This window comes from Aotus nancymaae, unplaced genomic scaffold (genome assembly GCF_030222135.1).
Source record: "Aotus nancymaae isolate 86718 unplaced genomic scaffold, 86718_ANA_hifiasm-v0.15.2.pri h1tg000019l, whole genome shotgun sequence".
In the NCBI taxonomy this organism is placed as follows: Eukaryota; Metazoa; Chordata; class Mammalia; order Primates; family Aotidae; genus Aotus; species Aotus nancymaae.
In genome coordinates this window covers 49,320,398-49,337,651 of record NW_026988431.1, presented here as the reverse complement: position 1 = coordinate 49,337,651, position 17,254 = coordinate 49,320,398, and the positions used below count along the sequence as shown (strand labels likewise).

General features: G+C 40.9%; 1 protein-coding gene across 3 annotated transcripts in view; it reads right to left on the bottom strand.

Moving 5' to 3' along the window:
* Positions 1–17,254, bottom strand: part of KCNAB1 (potassium voltage-gated channel subfamily A regulatory beta subunit 1) — a 370,457-nt gene that overhangs the window by 87,491 nt on the left and 265,712 nt on the right. The gene's annotated exons all lie outside the window — the stretch shown is intronic.

The following is a 17,254-nucleotide window of genomic DNA, read 5'->3' as shown; positions in this document are numbered from 1 at the left end:
TTTCCCTGTAGATTTACAGATTTACATACAAGGATTAGCTTATTTTGTCTGTGCCTGATAGATACCAACTGTTAGTGATTTTAGCTTTAAAAAAAAATCTATAATGTCCTTTTCCTAAAGAAAATGTATAGCTGTATCAAGTGGACAGGATAGTTTTGCATCACCCATAGGACTATGCATAGTTTCTCCTTTTATGCACTGACTCAGGACTATTTCTAAGTCTATTTCTTCCCTTTGCAGTAATAATATGCAAAAATTTAACATGTCAAAGAAGAAAATGGAGCAATAGTAAATTATAAAACTACGTTGGTACATCTTCAATCTTGGGAGATTGCACTTAGTCCAAATTCTACGGAGTCATTCTCTTTTGAAATGATAGACTATACTAAAAAAATTAATTATGGTTCAGGAGAAGCAAAGAACAGCTCCTGGCAGGCTGGCCTGGAGACAAGCTTCCATTGTAAGAATGCTGGTATTCGCAGCCAGGCTTTGGCATAGAGATGATGATGTTATAACCATAGTCCCGATGGTACAGGAATGAAGTGACATTTCCTAACAAGCTGTATTAAAAGTTTCCCAGAAATTTGGCTAACTGGAGACATCAAATAATATAAATGTTATATTTATATCTCAATAGTATTTTGGATTATTTTCAAATGCACAAGGCAGGCCTTCTTGAGACATTTTCAAGATTACCAACATCTCAGGATGAACTCTGTATTCCCAGAGACTATATAAAACCTGGCATAGAGGAGGTGCTTATGAAATGTTTATGAATGACTGAATTCAAGAACAATAGAGGAAAAGTGATGAGCAAAGAAGAAATGTTCAATGAATTGATTTATTGCTTGCAGATGCTTTTTTCTTAATTAATTCATTGCTTGAAAATAAGTTAATCTAAATGAATCCATTCCTGGCCTTTATGTAAGTTAGCGATTTGGGTACTCAGTAGCCACCACACCTGAATACACACACAATGGGAGAACATTTTGGAGGGTGGCTGGGAGGTCAGCATTGATCCAGGGAGTTATGATGGTAGAATAAAGCTTGCATTTGCCATCTTAAAGCACTGATGGCATCAGCTTCTCCTGCTGGCACCAGGAACCCTGGCTGTGGGAAACAAGGGAAATGTTCCCAGGGGCACTCCTGGAGAGCAAAGAGCTCGTCTGGTGATGCTCCATTTTTTATTATTTTGTGATTGGCCCAAAACTCAGGACTGCTTACTTTTATAGAGTAGAACTTTCTGTTAACTTGGAAAAGAGTATACATCTGTGGTGAAGACTGTGCCATCAAAAGACCTGTGTGCATGATGGTGTGAAAGTCAGATGGAGATTTTAGGGTCCGCTCCTCAAGGACAGAGCTTCTGTCTGTCTTGTTCATCACTGTCTCTCCAACATCAAAACAGAGTTCAGTTTTGCAGGATAACTATCTCCCAGGCTAGGCAACACATTCTGAAATTATTTATTTTCCAACAACCCTGAAGAGTAGGTTCTTCATTTTCTTTCCAATATGCCTGAGATTGATTATGCCCATGGATTAGTTCACTTTGAGACTTTGCTCATCTCTAAAATGGATAATGATACCTACTCACAGTATTGTGAGAACTAAAAAAATACAATGATGCAAATTAACACTTTTGCTTGAGAATTTACATTGTGCCAAGCACAGTGCTATACCCTTTATAGACATTATCTTGTTTAAAATGCATGACTAATCCGTGATTTGAGTTTATTTGCTGGTGACTGAGCCAGGATGTAAGTCCAGGCAGTCTGATGACATAGTCTACACTGTTAATGATTTCAATAGTATATGCCAGTGTCTAGAATAGTACTAAGCATACAACAGGTGCTCACTAAATGCTACTATCTTTATTAGCTCCAAAGGGATAATATAAAGTTCCACAAGAACATAAATGACTTTTTCAGAACCCACAGGGAAAGCTAAGGTTGACATTGGAATGTCTCAATTCTAACCACATATCCATCTTAACACAGCTTAGGAAAATTTATTTATTATGAATTATTCTGAAGTGACACATGGAGAATGATGAATAGACTAAAACATTCAAACATGATTCAAAATTCTAAATTTTAATTGGGGACAAAAGCTAAGTGAAAAACAAACCCCTCACCTGCCACTTGCTGCTTTCATTGGTCACCAAAAGTGGCATCTGCCCTGCTCTCTGGCTGTGCTTCCTGCATGCTGCCTAGGAAGCAAACTGTTCTCAGGTGCTCAAACCCTCCAGTAGACTCAGTCTTCAGATGAGCAAGTAACTCAGTGGGGAATCAGGCCACCTTTCAGCTGCACAGGAAGCCAGAATTTGGAGATCCTCATCCAGGCCAGTGATCTTCAACTGTGGCCCACTTAGGAGGACCAGCTGGGAAGCTGATGTATTGCTCCAACCCAGAGATTCTGGTCTGATTGATCTGAGGAAAGGCCCAGGCTCAGGTTTTTTTTAAAGCTCACCATGTGACTGTAATGGCAGCCAGAGTTGACAACTAGTCTAAGCAGTGGATTGGGATGTTGTAGGAATGAACTCTATGAGGTCCCAATACAGTAAGAAACCTTGGAGTGACAGGAAGAGAGACAAATAAATTCTGCTCCCAGAGGATGAAGAACAATTTAGAAGGTTGAAGGTGGCCTTGACCCCAAAATGGAGATTGTAATACCTTGCAGGGTCTTTAAAGCTGACCGTATAAAGAATTACAGACTATTCCTTCAAGATTCTCTTTGGTGTTTTGCCCTTCATTTTATTAGTACTATTAACCTTCTTTAAAAATCCCAGTAGCAGTAAATGACTGTAGCAAAAGAAACTTAGCAGAACTTTTAAAAAATGTGGAATAAAAAAATAATATCAGTAGTCTTGTTTTCTGGGACAAGATTACAAGGGCCACCACTCCTGCTAGAATCAGTGAAAGTGGGACTCATCACTTTGATAGGGTCAGGGTGGAATTTCTCCCACTGGTGCCATGCAGAATGATTAATTTATCATGGAGATATAAAAGCATAACTGAATACTACTCCAAGATGGGCTACTAGATCATTATATGTTCCTATATATTTTATTAACTATAGATATGACTCGATTTTCCACTGACATGTTATGCCTGTGACACCCAGATTCAAATAGAAATAGAAATAGAAAGTGCATTCCAAGGACAAATGAAAATACATTTAGATTTTCTATGTCACAGTTCCCCTCTCTTAGCAGAGGTAATTGAGAATCTACTGTCTTCATGTGATTCCAGTGAGTCAGTTGGAAGAGCAACACAGCAGCCACTAACCCCCCTGAATAAAAGTCCAATCTTTCTTAAATTTACACTGGTTATAGAAATTACATGCATTTAGGACACTGTGGATATCACAAACTTCCACATATAAACTTCAATTTTTAAAAATATATGCAAGACAGACATTGATATAAAACCCAAAACTATAAAAACCCTAGAAGAAAATCTAGGCAATACCATTTGTGACATGGCACAGGAAAGATTTCATGACAGAAAGGTCAAAAGCAATTGCAACAAAAACAAAAATTGCCAAATGGGATCTAATTAAACTAGAGAGCTGCACAGCAAAAGAAACTATCATAAGAGTGAACAGACAACCTACAGAATGGGAGAAAATTTTTGCAATCTCTCCGTCTGACAAAGGTCTAATATCCAGAGTCTACAAGCAACTTAAACAAATTTACAAGAAAAAAAATAACCCCATTAAAAGGTGGCAAAGGACATGAACAAACACTTCTCAAAAGAAGCCATTTATGTACCCTTCAAACATATGACAAAAAGCTCAACATCACCGATCATTAGAAAAATGCAAATCAATGCACAATGAGATACCATTTCATGGCAGTTAGGATGGCCATTATTAAAACGTCAAGAAACAACAGATGCTGATGAGGTTACAGAGAAATTGGAACACTTTTACACTGTTGGTGGGAATGTAAATTAGTTCAACCATTGAGGAAGACAGTGTGGCGATTCCTCAAAGACCTAGAACCAGAAATACCATTTGACCCAGCAATCCCATTACTAGGAATATATGCAAAGGAATATAAATTATTCTATTATAAAGATACATGCATATATATGTTCACTGAAGCCCTATTCACAATAGCAAAGACATAGAGTCAACCCAAATGCCCATCAGTGATAAACTGGATAAAGAAAATGTGGCACATATACACCATGGAATACTATGCAGCCATAAAGAAGGATGAGTTTATGTCCTTTTCAGGGACATGGATGGAGCTGAAAGCCATCATCCTCAGCAAACTAATGCAGGGACAGAAAACCAAACACCATATGTTCTCTCTCATAAGTAGGTGCTGAACAGTGAGAATACATGGATACAGGGAGGATAACAACACACACTGGGGCCTTTTGGAGGCAGGCAGGGGTAGGGAGAGCATCAGGAAAAATAGCTAATGCATGCTGGGCTTAACACCTAGATGATGAGTTGATAGGTGCAGCAAACCACCAGGGCACACATTTACCTATGTAACAAACTTGCACATCCTGCACATGTACCCCAGAACTAAAATAAAATAAAATAATGACAGACATTGAATATTAGATGGAACAGAAGAAAATGTTGATGGGGTGGAAAAACTAGAAGATAGCAAAGCTGCCATGAAAAATAGAACTGAACATGCACACAACAGAACTTGGGTTAAGGTGTGCCTTATTTAATTCCAAATATATTTATATATGTAAGATCTAGTCATTAACCTCCACATACCAGAATCTCACTCTTGCAGATCTTGTACATTCTCCTCACATACTCTGACTTCAGACTCTTTGCCTTCTCTTCTATCTAATCTCTGTCTTCAATTTCTTCCTTATCCAGGAGGGCCAGGGTAGCTAGATGATGTGGTTCACCATTTAGAAGGTTCTCTTGCTTTATTCTCAAGTCCATTGATTCTCCTTCCATTGCACCTGCCTAACAAAAAGCCACATCCTTATAAATCTGACTGTCTGGCTGCTCATCACCTATTACCAAGGCGCTGAGCTGTGCTGGAGAAAATAACAAACGATCGAGACAGACACATTGTAAATTCTTTGTCTCTAGTCCCTCGTAGACTCACAACAGTCCTCTGTTTTCTAGTCAGTTTTCTCCAATGTGTGCATTTCAAACCTGCCCCACTCTTCTCAACCTCAGGTCCTACCTCCACTTCCTTTAACCTCAGCAGGTAACAGCACCCCCTGCTTCACAAAGAAAATAAAAGAAGAAAAGCTATAACCCCCTCTACTTCTTGCCATATCTACTATCTGACCCAAAGGAGACACAATTGGTGACCTGCCCATTTCCCCTGGGGTTTCCAGGTGCTTGACAACTCTCTGGTATAGAAACACTCCACCTCCCTCACTGTCAGGTCAGTGTGCATTCCACGCTGGCTCCAGAGTTCCCAGGGGAATTCCAGCTTCAGTTACCCACACTAGCACTGACTCGACTATACACCCTTTATCACCTTCCCTTTCCAATCTCCTATCTCAAAAAATCTTCAAACTGCCTGCCTTCAAATCCTTGTTTCAGAGCCTGCTTCAAAGAGAACATAAATTAAAACACTACCATCATCTCCTCCTTTCTTCTTGCCACTGTGGAAGGGTGTCCTTCTATCCAAGGCTGATTTTTCCACTTATCCTCTGGATCCCTTCTTCTTCCTCTTTCTCAGGGACTTCACTCCACAAGTTACCACCTCTCATTACTATGTCTTTTCTTTGCCTCGAATTCTACTTTGTTTATTTCATATTAATTTTACATCCCAACTTTGATTTCCTTTTCTTCTTTGATTTGTCTCTTTGCTCATTTATTTATTTTCTATTTATCTTTGCCTTTTTCATTACAGAAAATATCTAGGAACTAGCATTTTTCTCCCCATCCAATCTCAGAAACTTTGTAGTTTACTATGTTGACACCTATATTACAGATCTTTTTCTGATATGTTAATTTATGCTTTTAAAAGCATTTCCTTTTGTATTTTCTCTACCTGCTTTTGCCAGTTTGGTCAAGCTTCATTTGTCTTACTGTCCTGATATACCTTCTGTATGGGCTATCTGTATACGTTCACAGTATGATGAGCTGGGCTTCCAGTGAGTGGGCAATTGATGTATTGCTACATTTAATCTTCTGTAAGAATGAGAATACTCAAGTCATTGAGCCCATCTCCTTGCCTCTATTCTCAACCCTCTTCACCTTGCCATCTGCACTGTGGCCAGGATGAGCTTCCTAAATGCATCTGGCCAAGTGACTCCCGGAGTTAAATGTTTTCATGACTCCCAGTCACACGACAGATAAGCACCAAGCTTTGTGACATGGCTTCAGTGCTTTCTGTAATGTTTCTGAGGTCCTCTTTTATCATTTTCTCTCCCATATGTTTCCCTCTCCAGGCCATGCTAATTGAGGCTTCCATGCTTCTCCTCTTCCTGAAATGTATGTATCAATTCACTTAGAAAATATTTATTAAGCCCCAGTGTTCCCCCAGAACCATGCCAGATGGTGGTGTCAAAATGGCAAATGATAGTAATGGTCTCTTTTTCCTAGAACTCTCAATCCAGGGGTAAGGCAGGCAAATACGGAAATAATCACAACCGCAGGGCAAAATACTGGTAAGAAGGATTGTGATGGGAACCTGTAGGGAGCCTCTAGCCCAGAATTGAATGTTCAGGAAAGTAACAAGCCAAAACCTGAGTGAGGGGTGAGTAGAAAATTTAACAAGATATGCCTGTGGCTTTGTTTCCCCTATCAAGCTGGCAGGTTGCTATTTATCCTCCAACATCAGGTGGCTTCCAGCAGCACTTTCCCCTACTCCACCAAAAGCGGTGGTCACTTCCTCATCTGGGCCATTTCTATGTCTTGTACCTCTATCTTTCTGACTCTCTATCTCTATCACATTCGTGTTTAACCATTCTTTTCCTTGTGTTCTCCTTGACCTGGCCCCTTCCTACCCTATCCTTTACTACTCTTCCTCCAGGAAGCCTTCCATGACCTCCCTCAATCCTAGCTTATGCAGCCCTTGCATGTGTTTCCATGACATTTCATATGTCCTTCAGAGTACTGACTGTGTGGTGCTGCATTCATTCATTCATTCATCATTCCATAAATGAGTGTAATTGAGAGCCTTCTTCTCTGTTCTAGGCATGTGTTCTGAACTGATTATCTAGCAGGAAGTAAGTTAGGCTAAAAAAGTAATCAACAGCAAACACAAGTAAGAAATGCAGGGTGTCCTTTGGGGGCACATAGCCCAAGGATCTGATCCATCCCGAGAACCTGGTCTCCTCCACCTGCTAGATAGTCTGTGTGAGGGCAGGCACCTGTGTGTCTTTTCTATCTCCCCAGCACCGCGTCTACTGCATCTTTGTGAAATATATGAACACATGAATGATTGACAGAAAGAATGCCTGGCCATGCTTTATACGGATGACTGAGTCAGTGGCAGTGTCTAAGAGTTCACAAACTGAGACACAGGTAACATCTGAGGCAGCAAATCCATCAGCAGGGCCAGGACAGCCAACCAGTCCTCCCTGGGAGGCACTGAAAAGGTTGGGGGCAGTGGGGGCTGCTGTGTTCCTCCCTCTTACCCCGAGGATGGTGGGAGCAGGTAACAAAGTCAGACAGAAGGTCACCTCTAGCAACATGTCTTAAGATCAGTCCTGTGTCCTCTATTCTTCAGATAGCAGTTACAGTCATTGCCACCAAAAGAAACAACTCAGCAACGGTCAAAGGAAAGGCTATTGTCAAGTATAAGGTGGACATATGAGAAAGGAGGCAAAGTGAGAGACTATGAAGAAAAATGAAGCTAATTCCAGCCGCAGAACCAAGTCAGGTCCTTTTTCCTTTTCTTCAGCTAAAGAAATTCCCATGGTTAGACTGTCAGCTCCAATTTAGCCACTGCTCATTACCTCATCACCCATTTCCTATAATTATGTATTGGTAGCCTCTTTCTCCTCCAATTTTAATTTGTTGTCAGAAATGAAATGAGTATTGAGGGTATTTTCTGCTTTTCTCTCATGAAGGTCCTTCTTTGCATATTTTCATCATCCAGGTGTTAGGACGAAGCTTTTATTTGTAAATGAGCCTTAGGTCTCACTAATACTTTGAGATTATTAAAAACAAAGAAAGGAGAGACTATATTTAAAAAGCAAAGCTGTATATTTACTCTGCAATGGAAAATTTTGTCAATTAGGCAAATTGAGTTGACTCACAAAACTCTGAGCATACCTCATGCCCTAGAAAAGGCTGGGAGAATTTCAGTGTTCAGCCATGGCTACCAATGACATAGAAAGGGCTCGGATAAGCTAAAATAAGTGGGGGAAGGCATCCCAGATCCAGGAATGTATTTTCTTCTTAACTCTTCATGGCTGTCATCTGCTTACTACATCAGTCACTATTTCCCCTCTTTAGGTAAGAGTTATTTAACTTTCTTTTGAGAATGAATTCTTTTCCTACTCCCAGAATGCAGTTTGGGTGGATATAAAGTACCCATCCCCAGCGTCTGGGTGGGTCTTGAGAGACTGAAGTCTTTGGTGATTGGCTCAGGGAAGGATACACAAACCAACCAGAGTCAATGCGATGTGAGGCTTGAAGCCACTGCAGCCCTCTTGCCAATTCCAGGGCAGCTTGAGAACAGAACCAACTTGGAGCTCACCGAATTCATAGTTTAATCTCTGGATAAATCCATATGGGTCCACTGTCCAGATGAACATAAAAATTCTTCCACGTGAGCCTGGAAATTTGTGTTTTTGCTAGAGCTGATGTTTTGGCTTGCTTTGAGCTGGGTTTTCTGTTTGCTTACTGTGGAAGGTTTCTGATTCATTCATACTCAATAGACCCGAAAAGAACTGAGACTTTATTCCTTCTTCATCCAGCTGAGGCCCTTAAGGCATTCCTATGAATGTCTGCACAGTCATCCTCAGTGTGTTGGCTCATGAAGGAACATTCAGGCATGTACGCTGCACTTTCAGAGGTGGCCGCCTGCAGCCCTGTGCTCTCCTCGCCCGGGCATACCAGAGGCACAACCCTCCCCACTGGAGGACAGCACCCAAATGGTTTCTCCATTTTTTGCCTCACTGTTAGAGAAGCTTAATTGCATTATTGATTGAAATTATAAAACTTTCACTTGTGTTTTTATGCTGCATAGAGTTTAGAAAAATAATCTTTATATAAATATAGAATGCACAAGGCAAACCCGAGGTAAACAGTATGAATAGACTTGTATGTACACAAGTTGTGCCTTGGGCTGCTGCTTAGAGTACAGGCACTATGGGGACTTCATGAAGCCTTTAGGGCAGTGCACAAAGGAGGGGAAGGCAGGCATTAGGTGCTTCATTGATGGTATCCACACAAAAACCAAAATGCCTGCACTCAATTGCATCTTTACTTTGAAATTTCTCATGGGGAAAGCACACCTGATCGTGGGCCGAAAGACATAGATTCTGGCCCCCATTCTGTCTGTGGAGCTCTGATAGGTCATTGTCTACCCTAACTCTGGATATGGATGCCAGGAGTCATTTTGGTTCTAACATTTTCTAGTTCAAAAGTAAAGACATTTTTGCCCATCTGCCAACCCAGAGTCATGCTGAACCTCATCATGATGTCACCTGACTGTTGCCTGAATGTGAGAGATGCAAGGGGCCCTACCCATTTGGTGCAGCCATTCTCATTTCAAGGAGGAAGCAGAAGTTCAGGACATGAAGAGATGTGGGTGACAGCAGTCGTTGTGAGTGCTTGGCGGCTGGAAGTAGATGGGCCGTAAGGAACAAGGCTGCTAGTGGAGCAGGGAGAGGTAGGAAATGGGGGAGCCTACTGTCTCTACCACTGGCCTTGAACAAGATATATCACCTCTTCCTGACCCTGTTTTCCCATAAAGGAGCTGGTGACCGCAGGGACTAATTCTCCCTCTCATGACTGTGGTGATCTTTAGTGAGATTGTCTTTGTAAATGATTAATTTCAGCAAATTGACCACATCTGGGACTGGAGAGGACCTTTGATCCCCCAATACTAATGGTTTTGAAACCATTTATTTTATTTTTGAATCACAAGTTGGCAAATGAGGGCTACTTATCCCTTTGCGGCTGCACGGAGAGGGATGAGGTGTGTGTGCATGTGTGCACATGGTTTGTTTGCATGCCCAGATTGTTGAATAGACCCCTTTGTGTAAAGACTCTTCTATTTTCTCTCCTTGGGTTCGCCCCTAAGCCTCAACTCTGACAGCGTATGAAATATCAGATTGCCACATTCTTACCTAAGCTATATCTTCACTCCTAATAGACTCCTGTGAGCAGAGGAAAAGCCATGTGGCCAGCAGTCCCTGGTGATTCAGAGGGCAACCACTTGTCAGCAATTCTTAAGAATTTTATCCATAAAAGTAGAAAATTAGGAAAAAATATTTTTAGACAACTTTGGAAAATACAAATGCCTGTTCATTTTTAATGTGTATGCATCACGATATTTATTCAAGTTAGACTTTCCAGAAAGAGTGACATGCCTAAAACACTCTTGTATGTTTAATATTCATACACCATTTAAATTCTATGAGTATTCTGGAGTTTAGATAGTTCACTCTGTGTTACGCAGAAAAATTGGTAAACTCTTTAAGGGAAAACTTGCATTTTAAAACCACCTCTCAAGTGTCCTAGGAGGCACTTCATAAATATTTATTATTGCTGCTCTTATGTTGTTATAATAGGTGAGCTGGCTAGTTTATATCGGCCTAAGCAACAAGAATGGGAATCACGAAGGGTGTCATAAAAATAATATCATCCATGTTAAATATTTAATGTCGTGTTCTCCTAGTGTCAAAATATTTAGTGCGGTGAAAGTATCACTAAGAGGGAGATGAGCCAGGACTACATTCTGCACATATGAATGCATTAAAAAGAAGCCCACACAGTTTATTCTTAAGATTTACTGCTTTTGCTCTAGAAAGTTCTCTCGGTTAGGGAGGGGCATAAGGCAAGGCTAGCCCCCAGATGGCAGGAATTGAATGGCAGGAAAGCCAGCTCAACCCACCTGCCCTGAGGCCAGCCCTGAGGAGGGCAGATTCTCCTCTTTGGAGCCCTTCCAGTCCAGTTGGAAATGCCTCAGGCCAGCTCCCAGGCCTAGATCTGGGGGCGGAAGCTACCACATAGGTAAGAATCATGGCTGCTGGCACTGGGCACACTAGACATCAGTTCACACATTTTTCTATCTTCTTCCATCTGGATAGGACAATGTATTCCAACCCTGATAATGCCTCAGAAACATCAGGGCAGCATTTTAAAAACACATGCTCATGGAGCTCCTTATTCAAAAGGTCTACGTGGAGACAGGTTATCTGAATTTTTAATTAAACAGGTAATTCCAGTGTGCAGCCAGAGTTGGGAAGAAACACTGTTTGAGAGACTCATATAAGTTCCCCAAGGTGTAAAGTATTTTACTTTATGACTTTATTTCCTCAAGGACAAAGCATGAAGCAGCTGCCTAAAAGGACACAGAACATTTCCCTGGAATCAGTTTGCAGTCCCTAGGAATTAAAGCCTTGAGGATATGTGAAATAGGGCCCCAAAGGCATGGGGGTGTTCTTTCTCTTCTTCACTGCTTAGATCCAGATCAAACTCTATTTGGCAGGGCTGCACAAAATGTCCTCTTGGCCCACCAACAACCCAGGAAAGCTCCATTTGGATGATGGACTTTTACATTAGGTTCAATATGTGCTTAGCTGAAAAATGAGCAAGTGACCACATTACTCCTCATTTGGGGTTTCCATATCTTCCTACCTACATCACTTACAAATACCTGACTCTGTTTAGTTGGCCACATACACTTGTGTGATGTTTTGAAAAAAAATCAACAAAATCACTCTTTGGGGTTCTCCAGAGAAACAGAACCAGTAGGGTGTGTGTGTATGTATAGCGAGACAGAGAGAGATGTATTATAAGGAATTGGCTCATGTGATCATGGAGGCCAAGAAATCCCAAGATCTGCAGTTGGCAAGTTATAGACTCAAAGGAGCTGATGGTATAGTTCTACTCTGAAAGCTGGCAGGCTTCAACATCCAGGAAGAGCTGATGTTTCAGTTTGAGTCTGAAGGCAAGAAAAGATCAACGTCCCAGCTTGAAATCATCAGGCAGGAGTTCCCTTTTATTCACAGGAGGTAAAAATGCCTTCAACTGATTCAGGTCTTCAACTGATTAGAAAAGGGCTACCCACATTAGGGAGGGCAATTGGCTTTACTCAGTCTATAGGTTCAAATGTTGATCTCATTCCAAACCACCCTCATAGGAGTACCCAGAATAAAGTTTGACTAAGTATCTGGACATTCCATGGCTCAGTCAAGTTGACACATCAGGTTAACCATGATGTGCCTTTTTTCTTGCAAGCGACTTTCCTGCTAGGAAGCATGCCTATTCCACAGTGAATGTTGCAAGGTAAAGTCAGCCCTTTCAAGTACACACAGACAACAGACGAACTGGACGCTGTGGTGTGTTACCTCCCATGGGGTGAATCGGACTGGTCTACTGCTCCTAATGTGAGACTTCCTAGAGCAACTCAGTGTGGGCAGATGCCTGTTTTCAACTGTAGAAGCAAGAGCCCTGATGAAAAGCTCTGGGCCTAAACCCAGCTTAGACCCCATGTCGCCTGTGTATGTAGTAGGTTCCCTGGACTCCAACCCTCTTTTAGGACAATCCCTGTTGCTGGGCCTCTCTCTGTCTCCACTCCCTGCTCCATACGACTGCCTCTTCATTGATACACCACTGGAGGAAGCCAAAGAACTGGGCTGGGCCTCAGCAATTCATGATTTCTGACTTCAGCTGGATCCTCGAAACTACTCAGTGGGTCTTTAGTCATTTCTTAACAATTGATCATCTATCCATTCATTCATTCAAACATATTTTTGAACACCTACTATTAACCAGATACTGTGATCTGCTAAAGGTGCAATTGGAGTGTAGAAAAAATAAGCAGTCCCTGTTCTTAGGGAGCATACAATCAGGTAGACTCCAAGAGGCAGATGTTCTAAACCTGTACAAACACCTCAGTCCTTTGTGTTTCCAGGTGGTTTCAATGACAATCATAGGTTCACCACTGTGAGAAGTTCCTGGGTCTGTATTTCCAGCCTAGAGATCTCCACACAGTTCCCCTTGTTCTCTAGATGTCTGAAGCTGGGAGGTCACAGGATCTTTGGTCACTATTCCCCAACAGTGCTGTCTGCCCTCACAACTCCCTCCTGTGTCTCCTGTCTTTGAGATTTCAGCTCATCCACCCCCATGCCCTATCCAGGAGTCTGGGCATCATCCTCCACTCAGGAAGACCTCCTATTCTGCATCCAGAGATCACCAGTTCTGTTTATTCCTCCTCCTAATCACTTCCTTCCTCTACATCTTTCATACCACTGCCTTATCATCAACTCCCAATTAGTTTCCCGGTCTCCAGCCTCAACCATGTTTCCTCTGTTATAGTCTTCATGTTGCTTCTAATAACTTTGATCATGTCCTATTCCTGACCCAAAGTTTTCAATGGCTTATCACAAGCTCGAGCAAGGTTTTGATAACTGTTTTTGGCATAGGATGAATTTTTTTTCCAAAGTACTAAAAAGAAATGAATTATCAAACTATGAAAAGACATAAAAGAAACTTAAATGCTAATATATTACTAACTGAAATAAGCCAATTTGAATAGACTACATACTATATGATTCAATTATATGACATTCTGGAAAATGAAAACCATGCAGACAGAAAAAGATAATAATTTTCAGGAGTTAGAGGAGAGGGAGGGATGAATAGGCAGGGCATAGAGGATTTTTAGAGCAGTGAAACTATTCTGTATGATACCATAATAGTAGATACAAGTCATTATACATCTGTCAAAACCAACAGTGAACCCTGAACTATGGACCTTCGGTGATAATGTTGTGGCACTGTAGGTTCATCATTGGTAACAAATGTGCCACTCTGGTGAAGGATGCTGATAATGAGGGAGGTTATGCATGTGTGGGGATAGGGATGTATGGGAACTCCTTGTACTTTTTGCTCAGTTTTGTTGTGAACCTAAAACTGCACTAAAACATAGTATATTTTAAAAATAGTAATAATAGTATGAAGAATAAATGGAGCTTCTCTGATGGAAGCTGTGGCAGATGGAAAGAAGAGGGTGGAGAGAGATGGATCCTTTGCCCCTCCTTAACCCCCAAGTGTTTGTTGAGACCTGGGACCTTCAGATTTGAAGGAATTCCAGAGATATGGAGGACAAGAGCTAAATGACTTAGCAAGGCAAACAAGGGTTCTTATAATCAGGCCTGGCTTCCTTTCCAAGCTCATTTCTTGCTGTTTGTTCCCCAATACCTTGTACTCATAATATTCTATACATGTGATTCGTTTCCCCAACTACCTCACCTTGGTGGAGTCTCCTTCTGGAGTTGCCATTGCTTGCATTGCTTCCTGTCTTTAAACTCTTGCCCTCCCCATTCACTTGACTTCTCCCTTCACGTGTCAAGCCAACTGGCAACCCCTGTTCCCCCATCAAGCTATCCCAAATCCGAGACTTTCTGCATGGTTCACTTGTCCTGTACTCTCCAATATGGCATCTGTCAGATATATTATCAGTTTGTTTTTTGCAAGCCTAACTCCCACTGCACTATGAGAAACTTGAGGGCAGGGTCCATGCTCTTGTCTTCATATCTCCTGTAACCAATGCCTGGTGTCATAAACATTTGCTTAAGAATGAATAAATGAATGAGTGAATTAATGTAAATTCCACTATGTTTCTCTCATAAGACAATTCAGATTGGGGTGAGTCTGGTCACTCTGACTTCAGGTCCTCACAATAATGAGCAGTATATTTACAGAACAGGCCAGCCACAGCAACCCAGGTAGGACTGTCCACATAATATTAATACTTTTTCCTATTTCTCTCCTTGGCAGAGCTGTGTTCCTTCAGATGTACCATCAGTTCACTCTCAAGTTTACTTCACCTCTCTACTCCCATTTACACATGCTCTTAGTTCACCAAAAGGAAAATTGGCAGGGCAAGGAATTTCCAGCTGCTCCTTCTCTGGTAGAGAAGAAAGTCAGAATTGTTACCTTTAACTATGACTTTTAGAGTACTTCAAGAAAAAACATCTGCAGCCTTTTGATTTCCTGGCAGTTTTACTACGTAATTTCTAAAGCCTCAGTTGAACATAGGTTGTGACTGAGCTGACATCCCAAGCCTACAGCAGTAAACCCAGTTCCATTTGAATTTGACAGCTGGGGTCTGCAGAGCCTGACAAATGATCTAAGGCTGGTGTTTTATTTCTTTCTATGAATTTCTTGTCTCCTCTGGCTTATAGAGGCAGCTCAGAAAAGTTCTCAAAGAGTGCTTATTCAAGCTGTCAAGCTTTGTTACCTGTTTTGAATGAAGCCAGTCAGCCCCATGAACTTCCTTGTTTCCTCTTATTTTTCATGCAGTGTCTTATCACAAGCGTACAGGCTCTTGAAAAAACTTGAAGCTCAAATCAGAACTTGCTGCTCCTGAATCAAGCCTGTTTCAAAGTTCACTAAAATGCCTGCAGCTCAAGTACACTGTCTGCAGTTTAAAAAAAAAATCAACTAAAACTGGAGACTGACCTGTGGAGACTGGCATTACATGGACACCTGAATGTGTTATTGTCTTGAGGGTTTCCAGTTGAGTTTTTTGTGTACTTACTGACTAAATTATTTTCCACCATAGATCCAAATGTGTAAATAGTTGGTCAATGATTTTTCACTCAGAGGGACATTTATAGCACTAAATGTCCACAGGAGAAAGCAGGAAAGATCTAAAATCGACACCCTAACATCACAATTAAAAGAATTAGAGAAGCAAGAGCAAACAAATTCAAAAGCTAGCAGAAGACAAGAAATAACTAAGATCAGAGCACAACTGAAAGAGATAGAGACACAAAAACCTGTCAAAAAATCAATGAATCCAGGAGCTAACTTTTTGAAAAGATCCACAAAATAGATAGATCACTAGCCAGACGAATAAAGAATAAAAGAGAGAAGAATCAAATAGACACAATAAAAAAATAATAAAGGGGATATCACCACTGATCCCACAGAAATACAAACTACCATCAGAGAAAACTGTAAACACCTCTACACAAATAAACTAGAAAATCTAGAAGAAATGGATACATTCCTGGACACATACACCCTCCCAAGACTAAACCAGGAAGAAGTTGAATCCCTGAATAGACTAATACCAAGTTCTGAAATTGAGGCAGTAATTAATAGCCTACCAACCAAAAAGAGCCCAGGACCAGACAGGTTCACAGCCGAATTCTACCAGAGGTACAAAGAGGAGCTGGTACCATTCCTTCTGAAACTATTCCAAACAATAGAAAAAGAGGGACTCCTCCCTAACTCGTTTTATGAGGTTAGCATCATCCTGATACCAAAACCTGGCAGAGACACAACAAAAAAAGAAAATTTCAGGCCAATATATCTGATGAACATCAATGCGAAAATCCTCAATAAAATACTGACAAACTTAATCCAACAGCACTTCACTATATATATTTCTTACCTTACATTAATAAGTAGTTCCTTTCAATAATGAATACTGAATAATAATTTACTGTAAAGATATTCTTTAAAAAACTAAGGTCAGAATGTCCCTGGTAATGAATTTCCAGGGCCTTTCAAATATGAGTCAATAGCAACAATATCAGAGCCATAAATTAAGCAAATTCCGAATTACCTTAGCCTTATGGCGAACAAATACCACCCTCACCTCCCAAGTCAGATTATTAGGAAGGAAACCTTCTTCCTAATGATTCTTAGGAAGAACCACTTCTCACTACTGCCTCAGTTATCATTCTGGTGTAGACTTAGGTCACAGAACAGTTCTGATTCGTGTTGAATGGCCGGAATGCCAAGGCTGCCTTTTCCTGGGATGTCTGGAGGACTCAAGCCTCCTCAAGTCTCACACTCAGATTCCACGATTTCAGATTCATCTTTATGCTATTAGAATTGCCACTCTATTTAGTCCTCTTTAAATATTGACTGGGAGGAATAACAATTTTATTTATTAATGCATATTAATGTACATGTGTTTGTGTGTATTTCACCTTGCCCCCCGGAATATTTAGGGCAGATTGTAAAAGCATATAAAATGCATAATAATATCAAAAAGTGAGGAAATTAGGCAAAGGAAAAACAAGGATAAATAGAAAAAAATCAGGCGAATTGAGGGAGTGGTGAACTGAACCTATAAAATGCATGCTGTGCTGTGTAGTCCTGCATGCTT